Source organism: Maylandia zebra, linkage group LG23, assembly GCF_041146795.1.
Source record: "Maylandia zebra isolate NMK-2024a linkage group LG23, Mzebra_GT3a, whole genome shotgun sequence".
NCBI classification, from domain to species: domain Eukaryota; kingdom Metazoa; phylum Chordata; class Actinopteri; order Cichliformes; family Cichlidae; genus Maylandia; species Maylandia zebra.
Window position 1 is genome coordinate 19,824,045 of NC_135188.1, and position 14,618 is coordinate 19,838,662.

Genomic DNA, 14,618 nt, shown 5'->3' on the forward strand with positions numbered 1-14,618 from the left:
CTCTCTGTTCATTTTGTGATACATATGGAATAGAAAGTGCCTTATGGATAACACATATTTGAGAGTCCTGTGCTGGATTTTTTTAAAGAATTGTAATAATTAATATACTAAAGTTTTTATATTTAGGTTGCAGTGGCTTTTATTTGTTGTTGTTGTTGTTGTTTCATCCACAGCAATAAAAGAAAAAATACTGCCTCATGAATAAACACTTTTTCCCACCTCGGTTACTTCCACATGAAAATGACACAAACGACACGGTTTGGTTTTATTTTGGAATCTCCCACCGGAACCGAAATTTGTTAATTGACTGAAATTTGACAGTGTAGCGCGAGCGCGGCGGAGAAAGACGTAAAGAAAGAGAAAAAAAGAAAGAGAGGGAGTCCGTGTTCGCGTGGAGGAAAACAGAAAAGACAGCGGCGGGTGGAGAGGAGGAGGAGGAGGAGGTGGAGGAAGAGCGGGATAAACCCAGCAGACGCACGGACGACGGGACGGCAAAGAAAGAAAAGGTGGAATAACCTGCGAGCTGCGCGCGAGGCGCCCGGAGGGATATTTTTCTCCTTTTTTTTGTTTGTTTGTTTTTTGTTTTGGGGCTCAAAGTGTTTGGATCTGATCTGCTGCTGTCGCTCCCAGCCGGGACTCCGCGGAGGGACACACAAACACACATACGCACTCAGGGCTCAGTCCGGTGCCGGACGGCACGTGTGCAAGACGGTGGGTGCGTGCCCAGGTGTGCGCGGTTGTCTGTGTGTTTGTGAGTGTGTGTACGTGTCTGCTGTTCGGGGTTAAATTTGGCGTTTTTCCAGCGGAGTTCTGCGCAGCACGGGACACCTTGTTTGTGACCTGTGCGTGCGCGGGCGCACACGACGCGCTCGTGCTCTTTGTAATGACTTTGGAGCGTTTTTTTTAATCTTCTTTTATTTTTAATTTAATTCTGGGAGGAAACCGAATCCCGCTGAGTGTGTGACAGCGTGTCCATGAGCGTGCACGTGTGCGCACACGACCCCGTCCTGCGCCCGCACGCGGCGGATCGATGAGGAGGATGGATTTGTGGATTTATTTACCTTGATGGGTTTTTTTTGTTTGTTTTAATCTCACCTGCTTGGAGCGGATGGATGTTCAGTCGGAAGTAAGAAAAAACTGGATTTTACAGCTCAGGAGAAGAACACGGTAAGTTTTAGAGTTATCTTTGAAATAAAATAGAGCTAAGTTTACATTTAAACTCTTCTGTTAATCCTCTAATGTTCCACTGATGATTAACATGTCTGTATATAACTTTGCACCAATAAACAGACACTGACGTCTTCATATTATCCTGCTTTTAATTCACTTTAAAACACTCAGTTATTCCTCAGACTGAAGAAAATATTCTTTACATTGCTGATATAATTTTTTCCTGCAGTTTGAGAATTTTCCTGCTCATCTCCGACATTTTTTTTATGACTTTTATTGCACTTTTTGTCACATTCACAAGCGCAGAGAGCGCTATCTCCTGACCTAGTGCGTTTGTGTTTTATTTCAGGACAGCTTTTAGAGTTTTCTAAATGTAAGAATTTGCTGCTTTTCTTGTGAACTTGTTATAACTTGTTATAACCTTTTCAGAGCGTTCCACATTAAAGTTTCTCAAGAAATCACTTGTGTGATACCATCATTGGAGATGTGTGCCGTCCATGTTTTTGTGTCACATAACAATGCTGTTCATTTCGTTGCCTCTCATTGGTGTAGTTTTGTTGTTACTTTTGGAACATGTTCAGTAAACCTATGCTGCAGGTACGTCGTAACATACCTTCGCCCTAACCTGACATGCACCTCCCCAGAAATGTAGATACACATTGCGCGGAGACAGTTGCCTGCCGTTGTTTCCTCGTACACTTCCAGCTACTTCTTCTTCTGCTGTCATTTTTCAAATTGAGTGAAGAGAATGGATCAACTAGAAGAGTGAAAGTTCACGACCAGCCTTGTGTTTTAGCACCTAAATTGCAGAGCAGCACTTGCTCACCACCACAATTATAAATGCTCGCAATAGCAAGGTCATTAGCCATGTGGGAAGGATACACCTGGGCTCTATGCAGAAGTAAAAGTCCTACATAATGGGGAAATTATGGTTCAGCGTTGGAAGCTCGTTGACAGCCTGAGTGCAGACACAAACTGGCAGTCTACTGGCCAAAAGCTTCTGCTGTCAGGTGGGGTCAGCATCAAAAATATGATGCCACAGGTCTGTGGACGACTCTTGCTTGTGCATCAGCCTGCGACAGAGAACTACAGTGTGTTCTCTGTGTTAAAAACAATGAAATTTGTGCGTTCTCCTCCTACATTCTTTTGATATTTGATGGGGTTTTTGGGGGGTTTTGTTGGCAGTTCTTCTGTTCTTAGTGAACTCCGGTGTCGCCTCCCTTCCTTGTTCTGGACCACTTCAGCATTCGCACAACCTGCAGTGTCATCCATGTCAAGCAGTTTTGATTTTGGTAAGAGTGCACAGGAGCACAACCCGGGAATACTCGAGTGCGGCTGTTTCACACTTTAGTTCTGGCGCAGCTGCTGATCACTGCGGCAAAGCTTGCAATTACATCTGACGCACTCCTCATCATGAATCCCGGGTATGTACCTCTGAAGTCATACCTTTGGTTTGTCCTCTGTATGGCATTGAGTCTCATCAGGAGCCTTTCAAAAGTGGAGAGTCTGCAAAACGGCTTTTGTACTGGAATTTAACCAGATTATCTGACGCTGCTACTCTCTGTAAATAAAAAGTAGACCTTTCACTGTTTTAAGCGACATGGAGTGGAGAGCATGCACATATTGTGGCAAACTATTTTTATCCCAGGTAAAATTAACACCTTTGCTGCACAAAGCAAAAGAGGGCGAACACAGGACCAGCACAAAGAATCCAGTCAATTTCCAGAATAAAAGAACATATGTGCACTGCTTACGAAGCGTTCTTGGTATAATTGATGTAAAGGACAGAACGAAACCTCATCCACACCCAGTCTACTTTCTGGGTTACTCATGCCAGCCACCAGGCTTAAGCAGGGGTTAGACCAGGGGTGAGCAACTCCAGGTTTTAGATGTGTCCTTGAACCAACACAGCTGATTTAAATGGCTAAATTAGCTCCTCAACATGTCCTGAAGTTCTCCAGAGGCCTGGTAAGGAACTGATCATGTAATTCAGGTGTGCTGACCCAGGCCTGGAATTGCCCACCCCTGGGTTAGACTCAGTTAAAGACCTGCATGTGGACACCTGCAGACACCACAAAACATTCTTTGAGGTCCCGACGGACACGCGCAGAAGGTGGACTTCAGTACAGAGACTCTGAGAATGAGTTTATACTCTAAAAAAATTGTACACACAAGGTCTGCAAAGAACCTTGTGCTCATAGCTGGACTGGCCTTCGGGCATTTGCCCGGGGGGCCGATGGTGATTTTTTGTTTTTATGGGCCGATGTTTTTTTTGGTTTTTTTACGTAATGGTATAAACAATGAAAGGCGGTGGATTGGCCAGATGCTGGCAGATGTGTAAAAATAACTCAGTTGCTTCGTGGTGGCTTTGCCAGAGCTTCCACAGATTCAGTAACATTAGCAAGTGGCTGGTCTCCACCACTTGGAAAGGTGGGAAAGGTGAGGCAGGAGGAGAAGAGACCCGAGGCGGCCGCCGGCCGAGTATCAGGTGAACTGAACTTCAGGTGAGAAGTTATGACCTGCAGTCTCTCTGGGTCAGATATGAACCAAGTTTAGGTGGAGTTTATTTTCGTTGTGCTGACTTTTTACAGTCAGTTACAAAAATTCGTACTGCGTACTAGCTAGCATGATGAAGTTTCTGGGCGGGTGCTTTATTTTTTTCATAAGGTTAGTTATTAGAGAACGGAATCGTCTCGTATTCAGAGAAAATATTACGCGTTTCGTATTGAGGTGAAAAGGAACGCGATTTGTCCCGGACTTCAGCTAGAAAAAAAAGACACAAAGCTGGAGTTATTCTGCGTCTTTACGCTGCACAGCTGCCTCTTCTTCTCTCATTCTCTCCCCCTCCTTCTCCTGTTGCTGCTTCAATCAAGAAACTGATCAATGATCAGCTGATCGGCTTTTCTGTCGCAAGTCCCGTCAGCTGTTTGTTTATCGCCCACTTTGCGCCAAAAAGAGAAAACCAGTGGAAAACCAGTGGAAAAAGAGGAAATCAGTGGATGTCGCGCTAAACAACAGCAGCACGTTTGATCAGCTGTTGTTAGAATTTAATTAATATTACTTTGTAGTATCAGCTGGTGTTTGCTGGAGCCACAGCTGTAAAAGCTGCTGGTCATGATATCGGTTTGGATATGTGAGGAGAGGGAAACATGAAGATGAAACCAGGAGATGAATCATCAGAGCTGAACAGGTGATGGATAAACAGGTTTACCTTTTAGGTGACATGAATGAGTTGAAGGGAAGTTATGAACTGTTTCTGAGAGACAAATAACACCAGGATCCTTTTTCTACGTAGCTGACAGCTGGTAACTGTGCAGGGGCGGGTCTAGCAAAGTTTTGCCAGGGGGCCAGGTAGGGCATTACCAGGGAGAGGGGAGCACAAGGAAATACTTTTCTTTCTTATTCTAATTTAAAATGTCTCGCTTTTATTAAACAATTATCTGAATCGTACAACCAACGTTTTCATTTGATGTAAAATGTATAGAAATCCATTATTGTACATTAGATTATTGTAATCTTTTTTCGGGGTCCCATCATAATTTCTTCAGAAGAAAGTGCTGTATATGATGCCAGTATTTTCCCACATTTTCTAGATGCTGTACCAGTACTGTGTGTAAGTTTTATTCTTTCTCACCTGGCCATCTGTTTCCTTTCACTTTTTAAAGGTTGCCATGTTAGAAAAGATATTTGCCCTGCCATTGATGTGGTAAATAGTTTATGAAAATATCACTAAATCTGTCATTTATTATTTTTAATATTCAGTAATGATCATGTCTTCTCTGTCTTAATTTCAGGTTTCCACCATGTGTTATAGATGGTTTAGGAGGTTAATTCGACCAAGCAGTCTTTGGGTTTCGGCTAAGTTTTTTTTATAATATCAGAATAGGAAGGATGGTGTAGGTTTAAGTTCATTGGATTAATACATAAATCCCAACAAGACAGTGTACATCACTGTCACAACAGCATTTGTTTTCATTCAAAGGCTTTATGGTTTTTCCTATAATACCTGGTGGGCCAGTCTCTAGTTAAAATGCCGGGGCCGATTTTTTGTCCCAGTCCAGCCCTGCTTGTGTTCCCTACTTTATGGTGGAATTAAAGTCACTTGATGGAACAGTTCCCGAGGTGATGCACGCTTAGAGAGTACCTAAGTGTGCATCAGTGGGTTATTTTTAGTGTGGTTATTTTGACCTGTGGAAACAGTAGTGCACTTCCCCACAGAGTAGGTTAATTAGACAACCAAGTTATGAGAGTGCATTGTCTAATGATTTGTTTGCAGATGTTTCTTTTAGGTGATTTTTCTATTTTTGTTTTGCTAATGTAAAAGTACGACTTCTGGTCAGTTTGAAAGCATAAACCTGAAAAGCACCATTACAGCAGGCAGTAGCAGTTTAAGTTGGGCTTGCCCTGATTTGAGTCTCTCTTGCAGTAAACACCAGCAAAGATGTCTCTAGAGTGCTCTGTCCAGTCGATTGGTGCTGAAAATTGAAATTAGCAATGTTAGGAATGGACCATTTGAAGTGTGTTTTTGAATGTGGATCATTTAATAGCTAAATTTTGTTTATACAGAGATGTTTAACCAAGGCATTTTTTGTTCTATAATTTGCTGGGTTGGTCCTTTTGAAAACCAAAATAATTCCATGATTGCAATTGAGGGGAGTGGGGTTAATTTCTGATTGCTGATCAAAACTTCAGCTCATATGTTTTTCACAGAATCAAACTGGGTGGACAGGCTCAATTCTTGCCAGTTATAATACCAATACCTCAGCCATGGTTATTTACTGACACAAAGTATTGGCCAATATTAGTCTTAAATTAAGTGATGATGGAATTTTTTACCTGACCTCAGTGTTTGCCACAAGATTAGACTGGATTAATGTGAGTGGTTTAAAAGAAGCGCCATCGTTTGATGGAGTGTGTCAACTTGCTTGTCCACAGTCTATGCAGGGCTCTAGACTAACTTTTTGCCAGTTAGGCGTACTGGCACAAAAGTTAGGTGCACACAAATTTTATAATAATTTATATAATATAATGTGTTTTTCTGGATACACTGTGCTTTTTCACCATTCAAAGATTGATGACACCGTGTCAGAGCACTGGCTATGAATTTCAGAAGGATCAGGCCTTAACTTAACAGAAAAGTTAGCAATAGTTCTTTTCCTATTACAGCTACATCCACTTCTGTCGTGCCTAGGCTGCTCACTAAGGCTGGGTATCATCACTGATTTCTATAATCCATTCGATTCCGGTTTTCAAAGTCCCGATTCGATTCAACTTAGCCTCAGACAGTCAGAAATATTATTTCTGATCATTTATCAGTACTGACTTCATCAGAATTGTGAACATCACAGCAGATGCCTTTGTGTGAAAGTAACTGAGAATAAAACACAGAAAAACATGAAGGAGATTTTCCTGGTCTGGCTTTTTATAGCAGATAACCTTAAAAATATTCTACAATGTTCTGCATATAAAGTTTAAATTTCTTCAGTATTGAACAACAGAAAAAATAGGCTTTCTTGTCCGAGGTCATTTAAGTGAAAAAAGGAAAAGACAGCAGCCACAGCGCTGTAAACAACAGTAGACTGGTGGGTAATAAGCGAATGAATAATACAGAAAACAGAGATTGGAGACGGGAAACTGTTCTTGAAATACAGAGAGAGAGAGAGAGAGAGAGAGAGCTAGCTGTGCATGAAGTGTGATTTTTAATAGTCGTGGAAGCAAAACGGCAAAATTCATGACGACATTGATCAACTGTGAAGCACAGTTTGCTGCTTCTTTTGCTGCTGGCTCGGTGAATTTTGGTTGGAGAGAGACAAAACCTGCAGCTCAGAATCAGCGCAAAAAGACGTAATTACAGCGCGGACCGGACGCATCAGAACCGCTAAGCTCCGACAGAGTGTCCGTCTACGGGCCGTCGGGTGAGAAAGCCGAGAAAGACAAAGTTGATTCTGATGCGTCGGTCCTCTGTGTTTACGTCTTTGTGTGGAATCCGTGTACCTGCTCTCATTTACTGTTTGGTTGTTGTTGAAATGGTTTTGTGAGCTTTAATCTGAGAATCTGGCGTTTCTGGCAAAACACAGTTATATTTAAAAGTCGATTCAGGATTTAATGAATTGATATCGCTTTATTCAAGCTACTCACCTCCCACTTCCACCTGCACTTTCAACTGGACCACGGCCAATCAGAGAGGTCCCGCTCCTTAATATCTCTTATTGGTTTAGTCCACGATAGGGGCATAATGTGTGTCTGTTGTTGACCACAGGGAAGGTTGCAGATTTTTTTTTTTTTGCTACCCGAACAGTTGGTCGCACAGGTGCAACCAAATATTTTTTTTAGTTGCACCACTGAAAAATTTGGTCGCATTTGCGACCAAATTGGTCGCGCTCTAGAGCCCTGCTATGATTAAGTCAAAACATTTCCAAACATGCAGCACAGTGCAAAATGATTGAGACACATCTCATGAGTTTATATTTTGCTTCCAAGCAACCAGACCTAGCAGCTGTAAGTTCTTCAGGCTTTTTGAAGCTCTTTCTTTGGGCATTGGCTGCTTTTTCACTCATTTTCAGGCTGCGGGTTGTAACTGACCATTTTCAGAGGAAAGTCTTTTTTTTATTGTTGTTGTTGCTGTTGTTGTTAAGCCACTTAATGAAAAAACAAGATTGAAATGCCACTGGTGTTGGGGATCTGAGTGACAACACCACTGGCATTTCTGAGCATTACTGTGATCTGAAACCCACTGCAAGGCAGTAAAATCATACCTGGGTCGAAAAAGCACACAAGGGAAAACAATCAGTCATGGATTGGCCTCCCCAGAGCCCAGACCTAAATGTTGTTGAAGCAGTGTGGGATCATCTTGATAGAGAACAGAACCAAAGGCAGACAGCATCCAAAGAAGAGCTTTGGTCTGGCTTTGTTCTCCTTCAAGAAGCCAGGAGAACAATTCCTGAAAACTGCTTAAAGAAATGACAAGAAGGCTTACCTAAAATAGTTAAGGTCCTCTGTGTTTAAGAATAAAGGTGGTCATACCAAATATTGATTTTAAGCTTGTTAAATTGTTCAAGAACTGTTTTTGCCTTATGGAATGTATTTCCATGTATGTTTGCAGGTATTTCAACAAATCACTGCACCTATTTCCAATTTTTCAAGCAAAATATAAAGAAATGAGGGGTGGCTAGAGATTTTTGTACAGTATTGTAGAAAGAAAATGATGATGTATCAGTATTTAAAAAAACAAACAAGCAAACCTTTAATAACTTACTATGTTCGGGGGCTCTCAGCTTGCTAGTTTCGTCCAGTTTAACCCCAAAGACAACAAACACCCAAACCACCTTCAGAGATATATTTGGAATCACCATTTATTGGATGGTGGGTGGCCAGTTGGAAAATATGTCCAGTTAGCCACAAATAAATTCACTGGGTTACATTAGCTACAGTATCTTTGCTAGTTGTCAGGTCATCATAAGGCAAACTGGCAATATGTTAACTATCATCAGATGTGGCTATTTAGATTGAACAAACCGTGATGTTAAGCCTGCACCAGATTTCTTTGGCAAAGGCTTTGAGAACAATAAACTCATAATCCCGTGTTTCTTTCCAACACCAGTAAGATATGTCGTATTGTTTGCTTTGGAGACCCCTAGTGGTAGAAATCACATGCTGTTTATTATTAAATGAGTCTGCGCTTCTTTATATCTCTGTCTGATTTTCTTCAGTGTCACGTTCTCAGAATATTTCTCTCAGCCCAGTGAATTATCTCTTGTTGTGTTCCTGCAATGACTCACGCTCTGAGTTTGCTGTGACACTTCAGTACTTCTTCCTAAATCATGTAAAACCCACAAGGTTCCCAGAGTGTAAAAATATCGCTTATGTAATGTATCCAACCGTCTGTACTCGGATTACAGCCATAATTGCTGTGAGAGAGTTTTTCAAAGTTTAAACTCATCTGAAAATTTATTTTAGTCATTTTTATTTGTGTTTCGTTCATTAACTGATTATCTTTGTGGTTTTGATTTCTATAGTTTTATTTTTCAGGCCTTGTCTGGCAGAGCTGTGCAATCAGCTAAATTTAATTCTGTAATTCTGTCTTCATTTGCTTATTAAAATAAACTGGTTGAGATTATTCTGCCACATTCTGTTTTGCAATAATGCATTACACACATTAGGGAAAATGTAAAGGAAGAGAATGTGAAAGTCAGCTTCTCTCCCCCATTGTGAGCTTTAGGTCAGCTCACAATTATTTATGTATTTCGTTGTTTAGTTAGTCAATCCATCTTAATTATAATTAAAGATCGAGGAAATTTACTAAATTACAAAAGACAAGGCTTATTCTTTAAAAAAAAACAAGTCTTAAAGTAACTGTAATCGCAGTATTGACCAAAATAACTGTCATATTTATTTTTTTATTGTTACCATAATCGAGCGTCACTATCTGAAGTCACATACACCAGTAATCAGTTTTAAAAACAATTAGGGAACTTTAATTGAAGTCACATATTTTGATGAATCTCCCAAAGATTTTCCTGGGCTTTCAGCTGTTTTTTTTTTCTGGTCTTCATTCTGTCCTAATATTTCCAGACCTCCCACTGTGTTTCTGAAAAAGAAGAAAGAAACCCAGTTTTGGGGGCAGACTCATTCTCTTTGCAGCTACTCATTTAAATCTTGGGCAAAATAGATTTTTGGCTACTTCTACACTAATCCGGGTAAATTTGAAAGCAGTGTTTTTGTCTAAAAACGCTCCGTGTCCACACTATCGTTTTCAATCGTTTTCATGCACACTGAAAACGTTTACTGCGGATGCGTGAAACGTAAGACGATTCGACCTGCGTCATTTCCGTCTGCCGTTTATTTATTTTCCAGTTCTTTGAAATGTTGTGGCAAGATGGGAAAGTTTTTTTAAAGTTTTTTTAAATGGACCGACAATGAGGTGGAGTTGTTGCTGCGAGTAACACAAAAGTACAAAGTTGCTGAACAACAGCTCTGAGTAAACATTCCGTCGTCTTTGAAGAAAAGCTATCTGGATCATGTATAAACTGATATTAATTTTTAATAAGGCTGTCAAAATTGAGACCAAACAAAACAACTGCTGTACAATGCCATTGCCATCTTAGTTGAATTGGTCACATGACTGCATCACATGACTAAATTGCGACATCGTCTTCGAAAGCCTCCGTTTTCGCTGTCCACACTGCGACGCAAAAACAGCATTTTCAAATTTATTCACTTTGGAGAGCGTTTTAAAAAAGCTCAGTTTTCCTTGACCAAAAACGCCATCACAGTGTGGATGGAAGGCCAAAACAGAGAGAAAAATATGTGTTTTCAAACAAAAACGTATTAGTTTGGACATGGCCTTCATTTGATCCCATGTGGCCTTCTGTTATGCAGTAGCCATGCCTTTTTCCACTCTCTCTTCTGTATTTCTTGCAATCCTTAGGTCAAAAAAAGCTATTTTATACTGCTTTGCACCAGGCATTGAAATCTAAAAAGATGAATGTGATCTTTAGATCCTGGTAGAATCGATTAATGAAAATCAATCCTTATGTTTCGCTATCGCCTTCAGTTTGAGGTTAAAACAGGAGGGTTAAAGATGATTTTAGTACCTTTTAAAGGGACTTTATTTCCTCCTTTCTCATTACCAGAGAGATTTCCCAGCCATCAGCAGGGCAGTCCAGATAAATCCAGGTTAAATAAACAGCGTTTTCCCTGCAGGGGTCATTAAAGTTTCATCTCAGTCTCTCGTCTCGTAAAATTAAAACAAAGCTGAGCGGAGAGCACGAAGGTAATGAACGCGTCCAGAAAATTGCAGCTCAGATTGGCCTCGGTGGCCAGCAGCACAGCTGGATCATCAGGAGTTTGAGAGAGGAGCTCCACGTGCAGCTGGCTGCAAACACAGCAATCTGGAGCTGACGTTCGCAACTGTAACATCTACATCTGTGGGGGAATGAGAGGAGGGAGAGATTTTAGAGATGTTTCAAAGCATATAACTGAAGGCAGCTGAAAGAGGAAAGATACACTCACGTCATAACTAAAAATGTCTGAGTAGTTTAAGTTCATCTGAGCAACAATTTAAATGTGCTTAGTTTGAAAAAGTAACTTATAAAGGAAGAAGAGGAATAAAGGACGAAGCCACTCTGAAAAAGTCATACAAAAAATGTCAAATATGCATTTTGTTGTCATATGCTGCATTTTCTCGAGACTTTCTTTAAAAAATAGCTCCGATTTGGTTTAAAATATTACATAATATTTCTAAGAAGGGCTTGCAGTTTCCATTATCTTTGAGATTTTAACATCTAAGAGAAAATTATGTGGCTGAGAAATGCAAAGTAATTTGGTGTTCGTCAGATTTTCTCACAAAAGCAAACAGGGCTCTTGAAGATTCCAGGTATAACATCTTAGTCTGAGAATCAGCTAGAATAGCTAATTCACAACAACATAAAAGCCTTGTTTTTCTTGTACTGTGTCACTCTTAACCCTTGAAGCCTGAAATATGAAATAATTGTGGAAAAATCTTTTTTTTTGTAACATTGAGAGTTTATTGAACCATCTGAGAAATTTGTTAAAAAGATAATTACATTTTAATTTCCATAAATTACTTTTAATTTGTAACTCGTTTACTAAATCTAGCAATTTTTTTTCCTTAAAAATGCATTTTTTTAATGTATGTGTGTAATTAGGTTTGGGTTTCGAAGGGAAAAATCACACTGATGATGTAAAGTCTCAAAAATGCATTAAAAAAGGCATCAAATACAAAACACTATAGGCATTTAAGGGCTTAAATGTAAGGACATACAAATCCAACCTTTTCCATTCACAATCCAGTGTACATAACTTGGATTCAGGTATCTGCAGACCCCCTTAGGTCTAAGTCATCATTGTCTAAGTCACCCACACCTGTGATGTAGCTTTTCATGATGACTGAAATAATAAGATCACAGATATAGGATGTAGAAATGGGATTTGTCATTGAAGGCTATCTGGTTCTCCTTTTGAGATGCTGTGGAGTTGCTGCACCTCCACATCAAAAGCAGCCAGCTGAGGTGGCTGAAGCATTTAATTAGGTTGCTCCTGGACGCCTCCTATGTGAGGGGTTTCGAGTATGTCCAACTAGAATGAAAACTCACACGTGAGATATTATACCTCTCAGCTGGCTTGGGAATGCCTTAGTGCCCTCCCAGGAGCGCTGGAGGAGGAGCATCTTTGTTGACTCTGCTGCCCCTGTGATCTAGACCTGGACCTGGACCTAGCAGCAGACAATAATGATTACTTATAATGATTACTTTCTGTGTCTGCTGACTGCCAAGACTTTGGAGGGGGGAACGTGATATTTTCTGACAGCGTAGAATGAAGGTCATCTGTATTCCTCACTGTGAGGAAGAGGCTAGAAATCGTTGTTTTTTTTTTTTTATCTGTGAAGTAACACCAGGCTGCACTAAAATATTGCTTTCCTAACTTTGTAAAGTCCAATATAACAAGTCAAGAATATAAATTTGCTAACTTTAAACGACGAGATGAAGATAAGGTAACGTTTAAAAATTTATTTTTCCTGCTAATTCATTGTCACTGGTCAGATTTCAGCTCAGTGTGGGAGTCTCGATTGCTGGTATCTAGAGCCTTGTTAGTTTCTTCTTTTCCTGCTCTCCCTGTGTTTGCACCACTGCACACACAGAGTGGAGCAGACAGAAACTGGAGAAGAGAAATAATGTTGATCAGGTTAAAAACAACACTTTATGTTACCGGAAGTGTAATAAAAAGCTTCCTAACACTGGCATTTTTCAGTCTGTCCCACTCCCCTGACTCCAATGAAAATTTTGTTCAAACAAAAAATCTGTTAATGTAGCAGAGGTGAAATACTAGCAAAGCCTAACAGACCCTCCTGCTGCTGATGCATTGTCACATATGTAGCAACAAAGAAGTGAATAGATCAGTCAGTTTCAGTCATACTTAATCCACCCTTTTGAGTAAAGATGTAGCAAAGATATAGCAGTGGCGGTCCTGTGACCTGCTAGCTTTACCTGTCCACCCATATGGAAAAGATATATATAAATCTTATAAAGTTTGTATCTGTCTTGTGTGAAACTTGTATGAAAAGCATATAAGAGTGAAAACAGATATAAGATCCCTTGAAAAATTATATAATGAAACTTGTATGTTTTGGATACTTACTAAAACAATGTATGAAAGTAATGAGAAAGTGGCCACTTTCATGAGTAATCACATATATGTTTTTACTATTTCTTTTCCATATGAGCAGTTTAAACGGGAATAAATTTTTGGCTTATTGTTTGAAGAGGTTCCACACAGACGTTTATAACATTGCATGTTTTTAGCATCTAATCTCAACGCTTGCCTGATATTTATGTAATTTATTTATATGCTTTAGTAATTATCCTGGACTTATGTGCTATGTGACCTTCTGTCTACATAAAATCTCTAAAGAATGAATAAAAAATAACTTCATCATCACTTCTAGCTACTTCCAGCACTATGGAGAATAAGAAAATTCATCGTGGAAAAGCTAAAAGGGATACAATTCTATTATTTTGTTAGACATTTCAATGAAAAGGTAAAGTGTCATTGATCATAGTCTTGTCTTTGAGTGTAAAAATAGTCCAAATCTAAATTCATTTGTGGGTTGAATTAAAATCTACAAAGGCCCAGGTTTGTTTGCAGAGCCTTGAGTTTGACATGTGTGCCAACCGATCTACTAGCATAATGCTAACAGCACTGCTACAGCTAGTTCAAGTTTGAGCTTCTAAAGTGTTGATTGTAGATTTTATATTTTGCATTTCACATGATTATGAGGATAAAGTCCTGAAGAAATTATAGAATAATTTGGATAAGAAATGATCTGGTCTGGCACATGAAAAAAAAGAAGATTTTTAATATGTCCATCCATCCATCCATCCATCCATCCATCTTCATCCGCTTTATCCGAGGCCGGGTCGCGGGGGCAGCAGCCTAAGCAAAGAGACCCAGACCTCCCTCTCCCCAGCCACCTCCTCCAGCTTATCCGGGGGAATAGCAAGGCGTTCCCAGGCCAGCCGAGAGATATAATCTCTCCAGCGTGTCCTGGGTCTGCCCCGGGGCCTCCTCCCGGTGGGACATGCCTGGAACACCTCACCCAGGAGGCGCCCAGGGGGCATCCTTGTCAGATGCCCGAACCACCTCAGCTGGCTCCTTTCGATTGGGAGCAGCAGCTGCTCTACTCTGAGCCCCTCCCGGATGGCCGAACTTCTCACCCTATCTCTAAGGGAGAGGCCAGCCACCCTTCGGAGGAAGCTCATTTCTGCAGCTTGTATCCGCGATCTCGTTCTTTCGGTCACTACCCACAGCTCGTGGCCATAGGTGAGGGTAGGGACGTAGATCAACCGGTAAATTGAGAGCTTCGCTTTTACACTCAGCTCCCTCTTCACCACGACGGACCGGTGCAGCGTCCGCATTACTGCAGCTGCAGC

At 40.6% G+C, this 14,618-nt stretch overlaps 1 protein-coding gene across 1 annotated transcript in view; it reads left to right on the forward strand.

The window, feature by feature from the left end:
- The first annotated feature begins 400 nt into the window (after positions 1-400).
- Positions 401-14,618, forward strand: part of LOC101470062 (BCL-6 corepressor) — an 84,827-nt gene continuing 70,609 nt past the window's right edge. The window contains exon 1 of the mRNA XM_024798869.2: positions 401-1,167. The gene's annotated coding sequence lies outside the window, so the exon portion shown is untranslated. The remainder of the gene's footprint in view (positions 1,168-14,618) is intronic.